The sequence below is a fragment of the Heterocephalus glaber genome, unplaced genomic scaffold (assembly GCF_053883595.1).
Source record: "Heterocephalus glaber isolate CG9 unplaced genomic scaffold, H.glaber_assembly_v1.0 deba00000281, whole genome shotgun sequence".
NCBI lineage: Eukaryota > Metazoa > Chordata > Mammalia > Rodentia > Bathyergidae > Heterocephalus > Heterocephalus glaber.
The window spans coordinates 33,900,315-33,921,385 of NW_028258139.1; the positions used below are offsets into that span (position 1 = coordinate 33,900,315).

At 36.7% G+C, this 21,071-nt stretch overlaps 1 pseudogene; it reads left to right on the forward strand.

Annotated features, from left to right (window-relative positions):
* Positions 1 to 303: 303 nt before the first annotated feature.
* On the forward strand, positions 304 to 1,724 carry LOC101697676 (eukaryotic peptide chain release factor subunit 1-like; annotated as a pseudogene).
* Positions 1,725 to 21,071: the final 19,347 nt, after the last annotated feature.

The window sequence follows — 21,071 nt, forward strand, 5'->3', positions numbered from 1 at the left end:
AAAACTTACCCTCCATTCTAGGAAGGGAATTAGTGTGTATGCAGGATAGTTGTAACATGTTAGGCATAATTATGAGCTCATCTTTGTATTTGGAGACTGGTTTAAGTAAATGTATCTGGTTCTGCTGCCTTCCACTCCATCTCTGGCAGAGGAAGTGATGTCACAGGCCCCATATGAGCAGATTGCAACACATGCAGCTGCCTGGAGAGAGGGAGCTGGTGTCCTACATCATAGCCACCGCCACTGTGGAGCCGCCATAGGGGGGAGCAGCTGCTGCCACCTAGGACTGGGCCCTTAGGGAGGAGGAGGCCAGAAGATGGTGGACTACCCCAGTGCTGTCGACAGGAAAGTGGAGATCTGGAAGAACAAGAAGCTCATTAAGAGCTTGGAGGCGGCCCTCGGCAATGGCACCAGCACGATGTCATTGATCATTCCTCCCAAACACCAGATTTCATGAGTGGCAAAAATGTTAGCAGATGAGTTTGGAACTGCATCTAACAATAAGTCAGGAGTAAACCACCTTTCAGTCTTGGGAGCCATTACATCTGTACATCAAAGACTCAAACTTTATAACAAAGTACCTCCAAATGGTCTGGTTGTTTACTGTGGAACAACTGTAACAGAAGAAGGAAAGGAAAAGAAAATCAACACTGACTTTGAGCCTTTCAAACCCATTAATACATCATTGTATTTGTGTGACAACAAATTCCATACGGAGGCTCTTACAGCATTGCTTTCAGTCAACAGCAAGTTTGGCTTCATTATGAGATGGTAGTGGTGCACTTTTTGGCACACTCCAAGGAAATACAAGAGAAGTCCTGCACAAATTCACTGTGGCTCTTCCAAAGAAACATGGTAGAGGAGGCCATTCAGCCTTGTGTTTTGCCTGTTTAAGAATGGAAAAGCTGGGCTGGGGATTTAGCTCAGTGGTTTTGCTGCCTGCTGCACAAGTGGAAGGACCTGAGTTCGATCCCCAGTACCAAAAAAAAAAAGAGTGGAAAAGAGACATAGCTATGTTCAGAAAGTAGCAGAAACTGCTGTACAGCTGTTTATTTCTGGGGACAAAGTCAATTTGGCTGGTCTTGTTTTAGCTGGATCAGCTCACTTTGAAACTGAACTAAGTCAATCTGATATGTTTGATCAGAGGTTGCAATTGAAAGTTTTAAAGTTAGTTGATATATCTTATGGTGGTGAAAATGGATTCAACCAAGCTACTGAGTTATCTACTGAAGTCCTCTCCAACGTGAAATTTATTCAAGAGAAGAAATTAATAGGATGATACTTTGATGAAATTAGCCAGGACAAGGGCAAGTACTGTTTTGGAGTTGAAGATACACTAAAAACTTTGGAAATGGGAGCTATAGAGATTCTAATAGCCTATGAAAATCTGTATATAATGAGATATGTTCTTCATTGCCAAGGCACATAAGAGGAGAAAATTCTCTATTTAACTCCAGAACAAGAGAAGGATAAATCTCATTTCACAGACCAAGAGAAAGGTCAGGAACATGAACTGATTGAAAGCTTGCCCCTTTTAGAATGGTTTGCAAACAACTATAAAAAATTTGGAGGTACATTGGAAATTGTCACAGATAAGTCACAAGAAGGATCCCAATTTGTGAAAGGATTTGGTGGAATTGGAGCTATCTTGTGGTACCGAGTAGATTTCCAGGGAATGGAATACCAAGGAGGAGACGGTGAATTTTTACCTTGATGACTACTAGATAGTTGACATGGGTCTGGCAAAATGTGCCTCAGCCTCCAACATCCAACTCAAGGAGCATACCCATGGTGGAATCCAAACAGATCCCTGCCTTACAAATGGAACATTTCCAGAACTTAATCTGTGAGCATTGGATACTGAAAAGAAAACCGAAACAAAACCAGACCCAGCCCTATACTTTGGTTTGTGATGGTGTCAGCACAGCAGCCTATAACTAAGTTCCTAAATGCCACTTGGGACTAATTGAAAAAAGAATCCCAGTTTTTACTTTTACTCGATGGTGAAATATGTTGCTCTTGTATTTTATGAAAAAGTGATTTTTTAACTTTCATACATAGAAGCAAAAATACTTTAACTGCTGTAAACCTTCAAAAGTTAATAGAAGTGAGATCATACTGGTTTGTTTCTTATTTTGATTGGAGAAAAATTAAATTGCTGCATTTTGTAGTGACGCATTTACATGGCATTCTCAGCTTAGACTGCATAAGAAGAAATATAAGTGGTGAAATGTGGGAACCGTTTCTCTCCTGGTCTCTGTTTAATGTTGAAAGGATGAGCTAATAGGAAGCAATCTCAACTTCACTCCCTCACACCCCTCCCCAGACTGTCAGTTTCAAGGATGCATATTGCATTGCAACGTCAAGCTGACTCATGAAGCACTGGGGCCCGTGCACTGTTTACTTCCATCTGTTTGACAGACACATTTATGCCCAGTGTTTGGGAGCCTTTGTATCACTCACTTGCTTTGACAAGGGTCCTCATAATCTCAGCCTACTAAAAACTTATGGATATGATGGGGCTTCTGTGCTATTTCTAGGATTGGGAGAAATAAAACATGCAATTTAAGTGGAAGCAAAAAAATTTAAAGATTGTTTTATTTTGCTTGGGTGTATTTTTGGTAAAAGGGAGGTGGTCATGTTTCCTTAGGGTGTTGGGTGGCATGAGATTATGTGAATGTTTTGATTTTTTTAAATGAACTACAAGATTTTCACAAGAACAGCAGACATGTATGACTGCATGTAATTAAGGATCCCTGGTGGGATTGGAGCATCTGTTTCAAATGTGGGACCTAACGAGCTCCTCTCATGTGAGAAATGATGGCAGGAAGGTGGGAAGGATGGGGCCAGGAAGGGATGGGACCCAGCTTCTGGCACCATGAACTAAAACCATTTTGGATCCAAAAGTTGACCTGAAAACCTGAAGTTCATGCTTTGCAGCTGGGCCATAATTCGAGCTGGCTGATGTGCAAGGTCAAGGTGTCCTCAAGGTGGTGACAGTAAACAAAGTGTGTTGGATGTGCCCAGTGGTAGCAATGGAAAAAGATACATACCAAATGGACTTTGAAGGACCAAAGGTTTTTAAAGTCAGTTGGTATCACCCCCACGCTGACAAGGTAGTGGGGTGCATTTGGTTTTCAAATTGGGTACTTTTAACACTTTAGTGCCTGACTGCTGTTCTTCACTGACTTGACTCAGTCACTCGTAGCTTTACTGGTCTGAACCAGCTCCTTGTTCCCAGGTTACAGACCTGCCTATCATTCCAATAATCCTGTTTCACTTGAATGAAGGGAGTATGTTTTAAATGTAAAGCTTCTGTTTCTTACACTGTACTCTGAGGTCCAAATTACTGTCTGTTAATGTGTAACCTGACGTCTCAACCCCAATGAGAAGAGTTGATTCTTTGGTGTTCACTGATGTGGGAGGTTTCACCAGAACAGGCTTTTGCTTTGGGCTCTGCTGTTTGTTTGCAGAACACCCAAGAGCAAGCAAACATGATGTCTTCACAGCAGTACCTTAGGGTTTTGCCATTGTAAATGGGTCTAATGTGATATGACAAGACCAGAGAAATTGGATGTAAATTTACATTTTTGAATATGCTTGTTGTTACACATGATACATTTAGGGTATGCAGCTCCTTTTGTATTTTTGTATTTTTTATTTTTACTATTTAAGTTTGGAAATGATGCCAAATTTTTGTATTTCTTTAATCAATGTGTTCTCTTTGGTGATATATATTGCATTATATATTGATGCGTGTATCAATACAAACTGATATGTATTACACTTACACATACAAACACATAAATAAGAGGGAGTGAAAACCATAGCCTTTGCATTCTCTGTAGCCTCTGCAGAGAGATCCTAAGGAGTGAAATCTTGGTGTTGTGATGTACAGAAATGGAGAAGAGTATTAAACCATATTTAAGAATAAAAAAATAAATGTATCTGGTTGTCAAGTTGACAGGGAGTGAATGGTGATGGTTGACTGATTGTGTGAACTTGAGAGGTTTGGTTAGAAGAAACTTAGCTAAGTTGGCTCAGCAATTCCATGCCCTAGGGCATAGAAGATCTGCACTAAGGAGGCTTGTGGTCTGGATGGTTTAAAGGGCAAATGAAGAAGGATGCAACTTCTTCTGTTCCCTCAGAAGAACTCCAGTCTTTGCCTTGGATATAATCTCCTGCCTTCTAGTACAGTCTTTTCAGCCTCTGGCATGCATCCTTCAGCCATCCTTCCATCACAGACCCATCAGCTTCCTGATATGAACTCTCACGGGACACTGCATTGAGCTCCAGACCTTCAACTAAATCCTTCAGTTTCCAGTGTGAAGACAGGCCCTCTGGACTCTTCCTCATCTGACTCTGTGGGTGGCCATTGTACGCCAAACTTTGTAAATTCATATATATTTGCATATCTTGTATTATATATTTCTCTAGTAAGTTCTGACTGATACACCCCTAAAATCATAAACAAGACAAGGATGTCCACTATCACCTCTTCTATTCAACATAGTACACTTGAAACATTAGCCAGAGAATTAGTCAAGAGAAAGAAATAAAGGAAAACGTATTGGAAAGGAAGAACTCAAATTATCATTATTTTCAGATGACATGATAGTTTACATAGAAGACCCAAAGAACTATATCAAAAAACTCTTAGAATTAATGATGAACTTCAGCAATGTAGCAGGGTATAAGATCAATGCACAAAAGTCATTAGCATTTGTGTACACCAACAATGAGTAGGATGAAAAGGAAATTATGAAAACAATACCATTCATAGTAGCTTCAAGACAAAGAAATAACTAGGAATTAACCTAACCAAAATGAGAGAAAACTTCAGTAATCTGAAAAAGGAGGTTGAAGAGGACACTAGAAAATGGAAAGATGTCCCCTGCTTTTGGATAGGCAGAATCAATATTTTCAAAATGGCCCACTCTCAAAACTATTATACAGATTAAATGCAGTCCCAATCAAAATACCAACAGCATACTTTACAGATCTAGAAAAAACATTCCTAAAATTCATATGGAACCAGAAGTGACCCAGAACACCAAAAGCAATTTTGGGCAACAAGAGTAAAGTAGGAGGTATAACAATGCCTGACTTCAAGCTATAGTACAAAGCAATAGTGATAAAAATGACATGGCACTGGAACAAAAACAGATACATGGATCAGTGGAACAAAGGGGCCAAAAGCATACATTGGAGGAAAGATCACCTATTCAACAAGTGACACTGGGGCAACTGGTTGCCTGTGTACAGAAGATTGGAACTGGACACTGATCTCTCTTTTATCTCAAATGGATCAAAGATCTAAAGATTAAAATAGAAACATTAAACCTACTGGAAGATAAAATAGGCAAAACCGTTGATGATGTAAGTGTAGAAAAGGATTTTCTAAACAAAATCTCAATTTCACGAGAACTAACAGCAAGAATTAACAAATGGGATTATATAAAAAGCTTCAGTAGAGCAAAAGAATCAATAAATAGAGTCAAAAGATGACCTATAAAATGGGAAAAACATTTTGCCAGCTACTCCTCAGACAGAGCACTAATATCTAAAATATACAAAGAACTAAAAAAAAAAACCCACCTAAAATTAAAGACTTAATCAAGAAATGGGCAAGATAAATGAACAGACACTTCATAGAGGAAGAAATACAAATGGTCAACAAATATATGAAAAAATGCTCAACATCTCTAGCCATCAGAGAAATGCAAATTAAAACAATGCTAAGTTTCATTCTACTCCAGAAAGAATGGCAATCATTAGGAAATCACATAATAAATGCTGGCATGGCTGTGGTGAAAAAGGAACTCTCCTTTATTGTTGGGGAAATGTAAACTAGTACAACTAATATGGAAATCAACATGGAGATTTCTCAAAGAAGTGAAATTAGAAATTTCATATGATCCAGTGATCCCCCTGCTAGGTATCTTCCACAAAGAGCGTAAAACACATACTTCAGTGATAAATTCATACCAATGTTTATAGTACTACAATTCATAATAGCTAAATCCTGCATACTCATCAACAATGAGTGGATAAAGAGAATGTATCTATATATAATGGAATACTACTTGGCTATAAAGCATGACAGAATTTTTTTAGCATTTTATTACATTTTTTTTTTTACATTAAGTTTATTGGTACATTTTAGGTGTACAATACCATTACATTCATCATTGGGAACTTGTACCTTTACATGGTATATCTTGGTTCTTATTTTTTCCCCATTCCCCTGCCAACCCTTCAACTCATCCACCCCTCCCTATTTACAAAGACTTTTTTTCTATTATTTCCTTTCCCTTCTTTCCTTTCCACTACCATTCCTACTTCCCTAGTTATTATTATTTTTTTTTTTACAAAAGCTTTGTTTCCATTTTTCCTTTTCTCATTTCTTTTCCATTCCCTTCCTTCCTTTCCCATGGCCCCCTTCACATTCCTCTACCCATTTGAACATTTTCTTCCTATTTTACAATATCTTATATGTTATCATCCTCATTAACACTTTCAGTTTCTCACAACAGAGACACAATGTAGTATTTACACATGTGTGTCCAATTTATTTTACATGAGTATGGTATCAAGGTGTATTCATTTAACTACAAATCTCTCAAGTTTATCTTTCTTTATGGTTGAGTAGTACTCCATTGTACAAAAAACATTTTCCTTATCCATTCATCAGTTGATGGGCATTTGGGCTGTTTCCAAGATGTAGCTATTGCAAATTGTGCCACTACAAACATGAATGTCCATATATTGCTGTGGTATGATGACTTATTTTTTTTTATTCATTAAGTTTATTGGTACATTTTGGGTATACAATATGATGACATTCATCATTGGGAATTTGTAACTTTACATGATATATCTTCATTATTATTATTTTTTGCCCATTCCCCTGCCCTCAAGTCAAGCCCTCCACCTCTCCCAATTTATAAAAAAGTTTCTATTTTTTCCTTTTCTCATATTTATTCTTTTTACTTCTTTCTTTCCCTCATGCCTCCCACTTCTGCTACCCCCTTAGACCTTTTCTTCCTATTTCACATTATTAATTATACATTTTGATCTTTATTTATGATTTTAGTTTCTCACACCAGAGAAACTATTTGGTATTTAGACATGTGTGTCCTATTTATTTCACTTAAGAAGATGGCCTTAATGTGCATCCATTTAGCTATAAATGTCTCTAGTTTCTCATTCTTCATGCCTCAGTAATACTCCATTTTATAAAAAAACCCACATCTTCTTTATCCAGTCTCCAGTTGACGGGCAATTGGGTTATTTCCAAGTTTTAGCTATTACAAACTGTGCCACAATAAACATGGGTGTGCACATATCACTGTGGTATGGTCATTTTAATTTTTCTGGGAAGATAACCAGCAGGGGAATAACTGGGTCAAATGGGAACTTTACTCCTAGTTCTTTTGAGGTATCTCCATATTGATTTCCACAGTGGTTGCATCAGTCTGCACTCCACCAACAATGGAGAAAGTTCGTTTCTCCCCACAACTCCGCCAGCATTTGTTATTGGTTGATTTCTTTTCTTTTCTTTTTTTTTTTTTTTGCACTGGGGATTGAACTCAGGACCTTGTGCTTGCAAGGCAGGTGGCAGAACCACTGAGCTAAATCCCCGGCTTATTGGTTGATTTCTTGATAGCAGCCATTCTTTCAGCATGAGGTGGAATCTCAGTTGTTTTCATCTGCATCTCTTGAATGACCAGTGATGTTGAACATTTTTTCATATGTTTATTTGCTATTTCTACTTCTTTGAGAATTGTTTGTTCATTTTAGATGCGCATTTTTGGATTGAGTCTTTCAATATGGGAGGTCTGAGTTTTTTATTGTTCTTTATATATTCTAGATAGTAGTCCTTTGTCTGATGAGCAGCTGATAAAATGTTTTCCCACATTGTGGATTGTCTTTTAGCTCTGTTGGTGGTTTTTCTTGCAGTGCAAAAGTTTTTTAATAAGATGGGATCTCACTTGTTGATTGTTTGTGCTAGTTCATGGGAAACTGTGATTTTGTTCATAAAATCTTTCCCTATGCAAATGTCAAGAGTTCTGCCTAACCTCTCTTCCAGTGGTTTAGTGTTTCTGTTTTAATATTTAGATCTTTAATTCACTTTGATTTTAGTTTAGTGCATGGTGACAGGTAGGGGTCTAGTTTTAATCTTTGGCAGGTTAAAATCCAGTTTTTCTGGCACCATTTATTAAAGAGGCTATCTTTCCTCCAGTGAGGATGGTTGGATCCTTTGTCAAAGATGAGGTAGCTGCATATACCTGGAGTTGTTTCAGCATCTTCTAATCTATTCCACTCATCCTTGGGTCTGTTTATTTGTCAGTACCATGCTGTTTTTATCACAGTAGCTTTGTAGTATAGTTTCAAGTTGGGGATTGTGATACCCTCTGCCATGTCTCTATTGCCTAAAATTGCTTTTGCTATTCTAGGTCTCTTCTGGTTTCAAATGAATTTTTGGATTATTTTCTCTAGTTCTGTGAAATATACTGTTGGGATTTCAATTGGGATTGCATTGAATCTATATAGTAGTTTTGGAAGTATGGCCATTTTCACTATATTGCTTCTTCCTTCCCAGGAGCAAGGGATGTCTTTCCATTATGTCCACTTAGATCTCTTTTTTCAGAGTGCTGTAGTTTTCAGTGTAGAGGTCTTTTGCTTCCTTTGTTAGATTGATTCCTAGATATTTCATTTTTTTGGATGCCATTGTGAAAGAAATTCTTTCCCTGATTTCCCTGTCAGTGAGTCTGTTATTTGTGTACAAGAAGGCTGTTGATTTTTGAGTGTTGACCTTGTACCTGGCCACTCTGCTGAATCAGTCAATTAAGTCTAGAAGTCTTTTGGTAGAGTTTTTGGGTCTTTTATGTAGAGTATCACATCATCAGCAAATAATGGAAGTTAACTTCTTTGTTTCTATTTTACTCGTTTTATTTCTTTCTCTTGTCTAATTGCTGTGGCTACTTTTTCCAAAGTTATATTGAACAGGAGAGGAGATAGTGGACATCCTTGTCTTGTTCCTTATTTTAGTGTGAAGGTTTTCAGTTTGTGACCATTTAGTATGATGTTGGCTGTTGGTTTTTCATAGATAGCCTTTATCAGATTGAGGTAGAGACCATCTATTCCAATTTTCTGTAAGGTTTTTATCATGAATTGGTGTTGGATTTTGTTAAATGCTTTTTCTGCATCTATTGAGATGATCATATAGTTTTTGTCCTTGGCTCTGTTAATATAGTGCATTGCATTTATTGATCTGTGTATGGTGAACCACCCTTGCATCCCTGGGATAAATCTAACTTGGTCAGGGTGTATGATCTTCTTCATGACTCTGTGTACTCTGTTTGCCAGTATCTTATTTAGGATTTTTGCATCTATGTTCATTAGGGAGATTGGCTTTTAGTTCTCTTTTTTGGTTGGGTCTTTCTCTGCTTTTGGAAAGAAAGTAACACTTGCTTCCAGGAATGAATTTGGAAGTATTACTTCTCTTTCAATATCATTGAAGAGTTTAAGAGTAGTGGCAATAGTTGTTCTCCAAATGTCTTGTAGAACTGAGCAGTGAAGTCATCAGGAACTAGGCTTTTCTTTGTTGGTAAATTTTTAATTACATTTTCAATTTCATTGATTATAATTGAGGTGTTTAGACTTTCTATACCTTCTTCCTTCAGCTTTGGTAATTCATATGTATCTAGGAATGTGTCCATTTCTTCTGTGTCTTCCATTTTATTAGAGTACATGTTCTCGAAATAAGTATTGATGATCCACTGGATTTCTGCTGGATCTGTTGTGACTTCACTTATTTTATTCCTAATTGTATGAATTTGAGCCTTTTCTTTCCTTTTTTTGATAAGGATGGCTAAGGGTTCATTGATTTTATTTATTATTTCAGAAAGACCAACTCTTTGAATTGTTGATTTTTTGTATTGTTCAGTTAGTCTCCATTGCACTGATTTTTGCTCCAATATTTATAATTTTCTCCCTCTTACAAGCTTTGTCTTTGTCTTGCTCTTCTTTTTCTAGAAGCTTGAGATTCAGCATTAGGTTGATTATTTGACCTTGCTCTGTTTTCCTACTATGGTATTCACTGCTGTGAATATCCCTTGTAGAACTGCTTACATTGTGTTCCATAGATTCCTGAATGTTGTTTTGGCATTATCATTTAATTGTAGAAACTGTCTAATTTCTTCTTTAATTTCCCCTCTGACTCATTGGTTGTTCAGGAGGGTGTTATTCATTTTTTATGTGTTTGTTGAGTTCTTGTGGTTTCATATGCTATTGATCTCCAGTTTAATTGCACTATGGTCTAATAATAAACTCGGGATAACTTCAATTCCTTTGCATTTAGTTAAACATATTCTAGGAGCTAGCATGTGGTCTATTTTGGAGAATGAGTCATGTGCAACCAAAAAGAATGTGTATTCTGATTATATGGGGTGGAACACTCTGTATACATCTATTAAGTCCCTTTGTTCAAAAGTTTGCTTCACTTCTAGTATTTCATTGTTGATTTTTTGTCTAGATGATCTGTGTATTTTTGACAGTGGGGTATTGAGGTCTCCCACTACTATTGTAGTATTGCTTATTTGGTTTTCTTTTTTTTTCCATTAACTTTATTGGTACATTTTAGGTATACAATACAGTTACAGTCATCATTGGGATCTTGTACCATTACATGAGTCTCTTGGTTCTTACTTGTTTTCCCCTTCCCTTGCCATCCCTCCACCCCCTCCACCCTTCCCTATTTGCAAAGACCTTGTTTCCATTTTTTTCCTCTTCTCATATTTTTTCCTTTCCCTTTCCTCCCTTCTCCTACCCCTCCAAATTCCCCTGCTCCTCTAGACCTTTTCTTCCTGTTAAAATAGCAGTTATACATTTCTAAAATTACAATATTAAGATCTAGGAGACATTACCAGATTTTACAGAATTTAAAAGGATATAGAAAGCATATTACAAAAATCTTTTTTGAAATAAATTTGACAACTTCTAAGAAGTAACTTAGAAGACAAATTAATGAAACTAACTCTGGAGGAAATATAAATTTTGAATAGCACCTATTAAAGAAAGTATATTCCTAGCTTGAAAACCTACCTATATGACAACAGCAGGCTCATAAACATTTTAAATGATAAATTATATCAAACAATTAAAGCAGAAAAAAGAAGGAACACTTTTCCCCTCATTTTAGGAATTCAACATTGTGCTAATCCTAAAACTGGATAAAGATAATAGAAGAAAAAAGTATGAACATGGATAGAAATTTGCTTAACAAAACAAACTATTAGAAGTCAGATCTGGCAGGATGTAGAAAGTGGTTTTATTATCGGGATGGCAGTGTTGGTTCAGCATTGGAAGATCCACCCCCAAAGTCATCATTTTAAGAGAGGAAAGGAAAAAGCCATATGATCCTGTCACTAGTTGGAGAAAAAGTATTGGACCAAGTTCTACAGCTGTTCATGGTAAAAGCTGTCAGGAGACTAGAAGTAGAACAGAACCTTCTCAACAGATTAAAGACATGTACTCCATACTTCCAGCGAAAACGCCTTGTATGAATGGAGAAGATACAATGCTTTCTCCTTAAGGTGGGGAACAAGGGCAGATATGCTTACTCTTCATCTGTCCATTAAACTTTGAAACATAAGCTCAAACCAAAATAGTCTGGCAATAAAATGACACAACTAGGATAGGATTGGCACGGCAGAAGCAAAATCTTTATATGTAGATGAAATGATCATCTACAGAGGAAATATTAAGAAACCTCTAGGAGCCCCTAGAACTTGTACTTGACTTTAGCAGGATTAGAAAACACAAGGTATATATAAAAATTCAGGTCTGTGTACACTTGCTATAAATGAAGAACTGGATATTGAAATTTAAAAGTTATGTAGGAGTACAAAGGACCCAGAAAAGCCAAAACCAAAAATGAAAACAAAAACAAAAACAGTGTTGGAAGACATTTAGCACCCAATTTTAAGACTTCTTCTAAAGCTACAGTAATCAAGGCAGTGTTGGTGTAAGGAAAGACATATAGATCATTTGAATAAAACAGAGAATCTAGAAATAGAACCACACATATATGGTCCACTGAGTTTTGAAAGATTATTTAACGTTAGCATTTTATAGAATATAAACTCTATTCAAGAGCCGAGGAAGAAAGAGTGTCTGCAGCAAACGGCACTAGAACACCTGGTATCCGTATATAAAAAATTAACCTCAACCCTTTATTTCCATACATGAAAATAACTTGAAGGGATCTATGAACTTAAATAAGAAAGCCTAAAAGTATAAAACTTTAAGAAGAAATTATAAGGGAAAATATTTATGAATTCAGGGTAGGCAAGAACTACCTAGGATACAAAAAAACATGATGTATAAAAGAAAAAAATCAACAAGTGAGATTTCATCAATATTTAGAACTTTAAATGACATCATTAAAATGAAAAGTAGTCCTTAAATAGACCATATTTACAATGCATATAACCTATGAGCAGAATATATAAAGAATTCTTAGAGCTCATTAACAGAAAACCCAATTAAAATGTAGACATAAGATGATAAATAGCCAGTATAGCACAAGGAATGGTGAGTAACTCTAGCATCAGAAAAATACTAATGAGTACAATAATAAGATTGAATTATACACTCATTAGGGAGATAAAGTCAAAAGTTTTTTTTTTTTTTTTAAAGTCAAAAGTTTTAAAAGCCTTGTCATGACTTTTTCTTTTTGTTGGTTTCTCTCCCTTTGCGTTTAATTTGTCACGCCCAATGGATTCATTCTGCTGGGTTTCCTGGGGTTGTGATCCTCATTGTCTTTTCCTAGGGTATTCTCTAAAATTGTTTGGAGTGCCAGTTTGGTATTCATGAAGTTCCTGAGGTGCTCTTTATCATGAAAGTATCTTATTTCTCTATCAATTTTGAAAGATAGTTTTGCAGGGTACATCAATCTGGGTTGAAGGCTGTTTTCCTTTAGGGCTTGAAATACATCACTCCAAGCTCTTCTTGCCTTGAGGGTTTGCATTGAGAAGTCTGCTGTGATTCTGATGGGCTTTCCTTTGTATGTGATTTGTTTCTTTTCTCTCACTGCTTGTAGAATTTTATTCTTCTGTTGGATTTCTGGAATCCTAACTATTATATGCCTATGTGTATTTTTTTTTGATTAAGGCTAGCTGGAGTCCTATATGCCTCACCTATCTCTATGTCAAGTTCTTTTCCCCTCCTTGGGAAGTTTTCTGCCATCACTTCTGTGAACAGTTTTTTTTATGTCATCTGCACTCTCTCCTGTTTCTTCATTGACTCCAATGAGTCTTATGTTATTCTTCTTTGCATTGTCTAGCAGCTGCTGGATTGATTTCTCATGTTCGCTTACAATTTTAAAGCAATTTTTCTTTTCCTCTTCACTAATTGCAATCTTATCTGCTATATCTGAAATTCTATCCTCACATTGGTTCATTCTGCTGCTCAGATTTTTGATGGAATTTTTCATCTCCTGGAAATCTGTTTGTATCTGTTTTATGGATTCCATTTGTTTCCTATGTTGGGATTCCATCATGTTCCTCAGATCCTCTATTTTTTTTTAATCTGTGTCCTCTCTAGATTTATTAATCATGTCTTGCACCATGAGCAAAATCTTTGCTGTTATCTGAGTAATTATTTCTGATTTCATTTTTCTCAGATCCTCTTTTGTTGCCAACTCAGAGCATCCAGGTGGTTGAGTATCAGAGTGTTCCATCTTGTTTCCCTTTGGGGTTGCTGTAGGTGATCTTGAAGTCTGTTTTTGAGGCTTGTTTATGTGTCTTCTCATTTCCACAGTCGGCGGGGGGCGTGTTGCTTCTGGCACCCACGCGGTTCACCTTCTCTGCCCTAGGAGCTTGGGATGGCAGTGGTGGAGCTTCCTTCTGGGTGCTGGGACCGGCTGAGCTTCACTGTCCTAGGAGCCGGGGATGGCAGTGGGGAGCTTCCTCCAGGTGCTGGGACCGGCTCACCCTCTCTGCCCTAGGAGCCTGGGATGGAGGTGGGGAGCTTCCTTCTGGGTGCTGGGACCAGCTGAGCTTCCACTCATTTGGTTTTCATGTCCATTAATATTGTTTTAAATAGTTGGGGCATTAGTATTTGGTGCATATATATTTATGATTGTCATCTCTTCCTCTTGGATTGTTCCTTTTATAAGGATATAGTGGCCTTCTTTGTCTCTCTTAATTAGTTTTAGTTTGAAATCTACTTTGTCTGTGATTAAGATAGCTACCCCTACTTTTTTCTGGGTTCCTGTCACATGGAGTATTGTTTTCGACCCTTTAAACTCTCAGTCTATGAGTTTCTTTTTGAATTAAGTGTGCTTCTTTTATGCAGCATATTGTTGGATCTTCTTGCTGGCCCATTCTGCCAGTCTGTTTGTTTTGATTGTGACCATTAATATTGATGGTTATAACTGTTATGTATTGACTTAGCCTTGTCATATTATTTTCCTGTTGTTGGCTCTTTTATATTTTATTTTTCCCCCTCTCCCTTTAATTTCTTGCCTTGCCTGGTGGATTTGCTCTGTTGGGCCTTATGGAGTTGTGACCTTTATTGACTTTTTCCAGGATACTGTTTATAATTGTTTTGAGTGCTGGTTTGGTATTCATTAAGTTTCTCAGGTGTTGTTTGTCATGGAAGTATCTTATTTCCCCATCAGTATTGAAATAGAGTTTTGCAGGATACACTAGTCTATGTTGGAGGTTGTTTTCTTGTAAGGCTTGAAATATCTCACTCTAGGCTCTCCTTGACTTCAGGGTTTGTGCTGAATAGTCTGCTGTGATTCTGCTGGGCTTTCCTTTGTATGTGATCTGTTTTTTTCTCCCTAACTGTTTGTAGTATTTTGTTCTTCTGTTGGGTTTCTGGGATCTTGATTATTATATGTCTAGGTGTAGATTTTGTTTTTTATCATGGCAAGTTGGAGTCCTATATGATTATATGATTCACTTATCTGTATGTCAAATTCTTTTGCTCTGTTTGGAATGTATTCTGTAATTAATTTGTGAACAAGTTTTTTAAAAATTTCAGTTGTACTTTCTTGTGCTTTTTCATGGATTTCTATCAGTCTTAAATTATTCTTCTTTGCATCATCTAGGAGCTGCTGGATTTATTTCTCATGGTCCCTTATGATTTTTGAGAGATCTCTCTTTTCATGGTCACTGACCACCATCCTGTCTTTTATATCTGATATTTTGTGTTCACATTGGATCATTCTGCTGCGAATACTTTCAATGGAGTTTTTAATGTCCTGGATATCTGTTTGAATCTTTTTCATGGATTCCATTTCTTTCCTATGTTGTGTCTTCATGGTTTCCATTTCTTCCTATGCTGGGCATTCATGGCTTCCATCATGGTCCTGAGCTCATCTGTTTTTTATGTTTCTGTTCTAGAGTCTCTAATCATGTGTTTCATTTTGCTCATGATCTCTGTAGTTATCTGGGAAATTATTTTTGTTTCGAATTTTTCTAGAGCCTTATTCATCTGTTCTGTTACTTCTTGTGGCATCAGTTCAGGGTGTCCAGGTGATTGATTATTAGGTTTTTGCACCTCATTTCTCCCAGAATTGCCCTTGGTGAACTGGAACTCTGGGTTTGCACCTTGCTTATATGTCTTCTCATTTCTATTTTTGCTGTTGGCGTTGGTTTTGGTGTAATTCCTGGATTGATACTTCAATAGTGCTTATTGTAAGTATCTTTGTTGCTTGTATTTAGAACCTTTATGGAATGAGTGCATCTCAGAGGTGTCTTCCAGATATAGCTGGTCTTTAGGTTTTGAGTCTTTAATGACTCTTCCACAATGTCATTTTCAGTATACCAGGAAGGACAACTGATTAGATCAAGCATAACACCTTACCCTAAGTGATACAGTGAGCAACAACAGCATCAAGCACAGCTTAGAAAATGACGAATTGTGGTAGGTATCACAAATCTATCATCTTTAACCATGTGAATTAAGTCAAAATCAAGGACTAGCCCAAAATATGTTTATAGTGAATAAATTCTTCAATATAGCAACCATACCCTTCAGGATGAGGACTTAGAATGAGTTGGGAGGGAGGGATAGATAGGTAGAAGAGTAGGAAAAGGTTAGAAGTAAGGCCAGAGGACACAGGAAGATCACACAAACTTTGGGAAACTATTGAAGAATAGAGGAAAAGATACAATGAAAGAACAAAGACAAGAACAGAACAAACTAAGAAGAATAGGGAAGCTAGAAACTGTATTCATTTTCCTATAAAACTAATGATGTTCAAGAGAAGGAAAAAGAGGAAGAAAAGAAAAAGAAAAAAGAAATTCAAATTAGGGCAGGAACAGGGAAAAGGGAGAGAGGAAGAACAAGGTGGGAGTGAGAGAGATGGAGAGAGAGAAAGAAAAAAGAAAAAGAAGAAAAAAGAAAAATAACTTTTTTTAATTACTGGGAATTGAACTTCGGACCTCGTGCTTGCAAGGCAAGCATGGTGCCACTGATCTAAATCCCTGGCCTGAGAAAAAAATAACTTTCTTTTTTTTTTTTTTTGGTACCAGGGATCGAACTTGGGTCCTTGCACTTGCGCAGCAGGCTGCGAAACCACTGAGCTAAATCCCTGGAGAGAAAAAATAACTTTCAAAAAAAAAATAAAAATAAGAGAGAAAAAAACTTAAAAAAAAATAAAGGGCCTCCTTCAGGTTATGCCTCTGCTGTCACAATAGATAACATGGGCAGCATTGTGCAGATATAAGTCAATTAGTCTCAGCAAACCAGGAGCAGTACACAGAGATTCAGGCTGAGTTCTGACTGCAAGGCCCAAATTGAGCTCCCTGATCTCCTGCTTGTTTGGACTCTGCAAGGTTCTACTGCCTGTTCCAGCTGCCCTTCCCCTGAAGACATTTGAGGTTCTAATGGGAGGTGGTGATCCCTCCAACTTACCAACTAAAGTGGTCTGGTTTGCCTTTATTGTAGAGATTTTCTCCACTTTTCAGTGGGCTTCAATTTTCATCAAGGAGCCTCAGAGAGGCCCTCTCTCTGTTGTTCACTTCTGCTCTCTCTTCTGGAGCTCAGAACAATGGCTTTTATGACCCGCTATGTCTCTGTGGTGTGGATTCAGGTACTGGCATGGCCCAGTGGCCAGGGAGGGGGTGGTGGTAGCACCCAGAGTCCTGGGGTGGTGTTGCTGGTGGCCTGCTTGGCTCTGCTCCTGAGTCCTGGGCAGGGGTGCCACTGGCAACCTGCCCAGCTCAGCTTCTCAGAGGCCCAGGGGGCAGTAAGAATGACAGATTTGTGACATTTGTAGGAAAATGAATGTACTTGGAAAATATAATGTTGATTCAAATAAACCAGACACAAGCTTAAATTTTGTATGGATCTCTCATTTGAGTGAGGCAAAATACAAAGAGAATAATAAAGGATAGATAGAATGGGACAAGGATATTGATCTCTTGCAATAGGGAAGTGGATCAATGGAACAAAGGCATGGGGTGAGGAGGAGGGGAAGGAGAGGTAAGTAGAGTAAAGATATGCCATGTACAGTAACCTAATAATGCCACTTAATGTGAACATTATATGTCATAACATGAGATAAGATTAATAATAGCAAGAATGAAAAATGGGATAGAGGAATTGGAGAAAGAGGGAAGCATGGGGGGAAGGGGATTAAAACAAAAAGAAACAAGTTGTGGTATGTACACATAACCACTCCCCAAGATTACTGTAAACTTCATGTACTGTAAGCATGTACTAATAAAATTAAAAATTAAAAAATTAGACATTATTAAAAATGGTATATACTGTTGGTCTTATAATTATTAAAATAACACCTGTATATGAAAAATAATCAGAGTATGCATAAAAATTAAAGGAATTAAAATGTATATTTTATAGATCTACCATAATTATTTTATTATTACATATTACATTCTAGTTTTTGTTTATTTAATGTTTCCTTTATTCCAAAGTTGCAATATAATTAATAAATCATAAACGGTTTCTCATGTAAAATAGTCTTTATCATTTTAGTTTTACATGGCCACATAATATTTCATTATATTTTCTATAATAAATCATTTCTCTATGGTTGAACATTGGGGAGGCATGCACTTTTATGAGTAATTTGCACTAGATTCTTTGTAGATGGTACTCTGATGCATTAAATTCCAGAGGAGGGATATCATTTCTAGGAATCCAGGTCTTGGGCTTCGTTATTGCTTGCTTATCAAGTCAGGAGCATTTGAACTTTTAACTATTTTTAAGTGAGGGTTATCTAGTATCTATTACAACAGCCATTTGTAAAAGATGACTCCTAGGCAGTTGATAAGATGAAATTAGGTTTCTTAAGAAAATACAATAAAAAATAAAGGTGTGAATAGTACTTTTTGAGTGTTAAGGAAAAATGTAAGGAATGAATAGAGAGACGACTGCAGGGCTGTTTCTTCCTAAAAAGGCAGTCAGCACGGTCCATGCAAGATGAAGCCAGAACTTCAAGTAGAAATACAACGACATTAAGAAAACTTTTCTTGGCACTGGAAGCTCACACATGTATTTTTATATGCTATGAAGTTGGAAAAAAAGTTAAAATTGTGAAGTATTTAGGCCACAGCTATAAAAATTAAGGCTTTAAGCCAGTTTGTGAGAATGAGAAGGTACGTGTATGTTAAATGCTGTTCTATACAGTACTTTTTGTGCTGGCAAATGTTTGACTTCTGCCAATAAAATTGTTTTTGCTGGCAAAAACAGTTCAAATAAAAACAGAAGCAAGTCACCATTTCTTAACAGTAAAGTTGAAAAATCCAAACATTTAATGTAAATCATTTATATATTCATTTCATTGCTATTTAGAGAAAGTAGCAGAAATTCTATGAAAATTTGTATTTATGATAAGAACAAATTGCTAAGTTAATCTGAAGGTAGTTTTAGGTTAGAAGTATTAAGTAAGAGGTAAGCTGGAAACACATATATCTATTTGAAAACATTATTATAGTTAGCTTTGGCCCCCTCTGACCATGACAGACTGGGTAAGAGTCTAAGAGAGACCAGGTGAGTTATTTACCAAATATTCATCCTTTTTATTCTTGCTTTAGAAATTGAATTTTGCTCAATGCAGTTAAATTACTCTCCAAGACTTGTTTTGCAGTTAGGAATAGCTAATTTCAGCTTATGAAATAATTGAAGAAACCTGCAGGATTCTTCTCTTCCTTTCTTCTTGCCTGGAAAGCACAGAGGTTGAAGGTAAAACCAACTTGAGACTCCTACAGCAAAGATGAGAGACTGTAGATGATAAGAATGTGAGGAATGAAATGATCTTATCTCTGTTCTCCTTTTTATGCAGGTTAGTTGGTTAGGCCACTGTCATCAGATTTCTGTTACAAATGATTCATAAATTCCAAAAGATAGAATGCCCTTGATATAACTTTTTCTGTATGCTGTATTTTGTTCACAAACTAGCCATTATGGTTTAACAATTTCATTTTCAAATCCTCTGAACTATTAATTACATTAATGAGTTAACATTTGTAAAGCATTGCCTCTTTCTTATCAGTGTATTTAATGCATCATAAATATCTTACACATTATGTGAATTTAATAAATATATATTTCCAGATAAATGGAAGATTGATTTATTCCAAAATGTAGTGTACTCATATGTGCATGCATAGATTTCTTTATATAAATATATTTATGTGCAGATGTTCTGTATAGTAATAATTACAAATTGTGTTTTTAAATATTTGTATGGTTTTAAAATGCTTAGATATGAAAAATTATTGTGTGAGATAATTACCACTATTTATTTTCTTTCCAACTAGGATTTATATATTGCTGTCAAATGACTATTTGAGTGTTGCAATGAACTCTTAGGTCTTGTTGGGAAAAAGAACTGATGTGACTGAGAGTGATTTAAAAAATGTAATGCCTTATGATTCTCTCCAGCAGTATATGTCAGAATCCCTGAACAACATTTAAAAAAAAAAAACAAAATCCACAGCATTTTAAATTCCAATAACTTCAGGGAATATAGCATGTTATATCATCTTTTTTCCTGGTGGTTCATGGAACATTGAAGGTGGCTACTTTGCCTATTCAGCATTTCTGTCTTTTTTTTCCTATACTGGGAATTGAACCCAGAACTTTTGTACTGAGTCACACCTCCAGCCCTTTTTATTTTGTGACAGGATCTCTCAAGTCACTACATTACCCAGGCGGGGCTCAAACTTGTGATCTTTCTTCCCTAGCTGCCCAGAATGTTGGGATTACAGGTGTGTACTACCACCCTGGGTACTGTATTTTCTAATCTTTTTTTTTTTTTTTGGTACCGGAGATCGAACTCGGGTCCTTGTGCTTGCGAGGCAGGCAGCAGAAACACTGACCTAAATTCCCGGCCCTGTATTTTCTAATCTTATCTGATCATGAAGCCCTTCTATTCAAGGTGTATCCCAGTGGAAATGTTGTTATATGATACATACTGTGGGGATTCCTGCAATACAAAGATTAGAAAAAATATATAACCACTACTATTTTTGTTTTGTTTTGTTTTTGGTGCCAGGGATTGAACACAGGACCTTGCACTTGTGCGGCAGGAGTGGCACCACTGAGCTAAATCCCCAGATCAATATTTTAATATTGATCTAGAATATCTAGTACAGTTAGATAGCAAGCCCAAACAGACATAGAACTTCTGGAAAGGGGGAAGAAAAATTAAAGTTTGAAGACAGAACTTCCTGTTATGTCATAAAGTTATTCATTTATCCCCTTCCTTATTTTATCTCTGGCTGCTAAAATACTGACATCCAACACATAAGAAGCTCAATAAATACTTGTTGAAGGAAGGAAGGCTTGATGGAATAAAGGATGGACACAGAGTCTCATGGGAAGCCAGCTCTTCACAGAGACATCCTGGTAAAGCCACCAGAGACTTGATTTCATAAGCTTTCTAGAGACTGAATGTGCCTTACAATTTACTTTTTACTCCTAATACTTATTGTATACACTTTTGACCTTTTTACTTCAATGATAGGAAAATGTGTGGTCTTGGCAGTGATCATTCAGAATCCTTATTAGCACAGTACTCC